This window comes from Arachis ipaensis, chromosome B3 (assembly GCF_059453495.1).
Source record: "Arachis ipaensis isolate K30076 ecotype BB chromosome B3, ASM5945349v1, whole genome shotgun sequence".
Classification (NCBI taxonomy): domain Eukaryota; kingdom Viridiplantae; phylum Streptophyta; class Magnoliopsida; order Fabales; family Fabaceae; genus Arachis; species Arachis ipaensis.
The window spans coordinates 143,343,693-143,345,810 of NC_142438.1; positions in this window are offsets into that span (position 1 = coordinate 143,343,693).

Below are 2,118 nucleotides of genomic sequence, written 5' to 3' on the forward strand. Positions count from 1 at the left end.
GTATGAAATATTTTTTATTTTGTATTATGATTCTATTAATCTTATTAGAGTACTATAGAGTATTGAGAGTACTAAAAAAAGAATATTAAAATTTATTTAAATATCTAAAATAAAATTATAGGATAACATAAAATAATTATTTAAATTAATATTTTTTTGTAATTTTTCATCTAAAAGTGATTTTGAATAATGTAATCTAAATAATATTTAGATTACTATAATCTATTTTGAATAAAAATTACCAAATATAAACTACGTTTATACCAATTCACTTTCGATCAAAATCAATTTTAAAAAATCAATTTAATACAAACCTCTATTTACTCACTTTAATCCAAACACACACTATCAGTCATTGCCCACAACGGCTATCCAGTGGAATATGTAATCGCGGAACAATACTACCAGGATGAATAGGGTGTTGAAGAGGCGCTGGGGGGATTTTTTTCTAATATAAAATAAAAAATAATTAATTTCTAAAATAAGATATTTTAACTTTATTTTAAAAAATACGAAATTTTTTTTTTGGTAATTAGGACAAGTTCGCCGCACCCTCGGCGAATTCTAGGTTGAGTTCGGTGCACTATAAAAACTAGGTGGGTCCATCCTTATTTGTCTGTTTCTTTTCCCATCTCTTCTCTAAAATTATTCTGTTCCTACTTTCTGTCTTTTGGCGTACGTGAAGTTCGTTATCTACGACATCTTCCGTTCTAGGTCAGTAAATAATACGTTAGTTAGAATTACTTTTTTTCAGGGTAGTTAGAGTAACTGTTTACATATTGGTTAAAGTTATTAGTTAGTGGTTACATGTTAGTTAGAGTTACTGTTTACATGTTAGTTAAACCTTATAACATGTTAGTTAGAATTTTTATGTTATTGTTTTTAAGTACAGTTGCTGTATATTATTTATAACATGTTAATTAGTATAAGTTGTTAGTCAATTGTTAGTTCGGTTACTCAGAATAATTAGTTCAAGTCGTGAATTACAAAGTAATTAGTGGAATAATTAGTTAGGTTAAGTAAGAGTAGAAAGAAATATGATTAGTAAAAATTTAGAATTCAGTTAGTTATTGATTAGGGTTGTTTAGGGTGTTAGCTGACGGCATCATGTAGTTGGGGTAAATTTTAGTTAGTATGTTTACAAGCTAATTAAGAAGTAAGATAGACAATTAGTAGGTTTAAATACGTTATTTTCGGAATTTAGTTTATGTGAAAGGAACTGAGTTCAGTATATGTTGTTTGATTTAACTAGAGTGTGGTTAGATGGAACAGTAGTTATTAGACTACGAGGAGACGCTCTACAGATTAGATCAGGCCGAGCATATTGCTGGCAGACTTGATCGAGTGGTATGCTTTTATCATTGTTGTTTATTTCATTGTAATTAATAAACAGTTAAGTTGTAATTTTAGGTGTTCCCGATAATTTTTTTTTAACTTTATGTTTCCGTTTGGTAGGCGCATCAGATCTTGCGCACTAGGCGAAATTTGATGACACGCCCTCCGGAGGAGATTAGGCCATATCTCATTGTATTGACTTCAAAGTAAGATCAATTTTTCAATTCAACAACGCTTACAACGATAAAAACAAACTAAAGCAACGCCGTTAATCAGAGTAAACTACAATATAGAAACCTTTCAATGATAAAGAAACTCTAAAGCAACGCCGATAACTAACATCGACTAAACGATGCCCCTCCACCGTCAAGAGCGGTACAAGTCCTACGCGTGTGACCGCTTTGATGACACAATCCGCATCTCTTCTCACCGTTATGCTCAACATCGTCCATGTTATTACGAATCCTGGAGCTGACGGGGCGGCCTCTCTTCACTCGCATCATCCTATGGTTGGGCCTAATACGGGGCCCGTCATAGTGTGGCCAATCATCCTCGTGACCTATGGGTCGAAACTTTGATCTGTAAACATTGAAGACTACTCCATGTGATACACAGGATGTACAACCACTTCCAATCCGCTTCCAATCAAGTCTTGCGTGAGAGAAAGCTACCAGGACGTGACGACAGGAAAGATGGAGAGCCTGAAAATATCCGCAATCACACTTACCCTCATCCAGTAGCACCAGGTAATTTTGTTATCTAGACCCAAGCACTGCCGCCAAC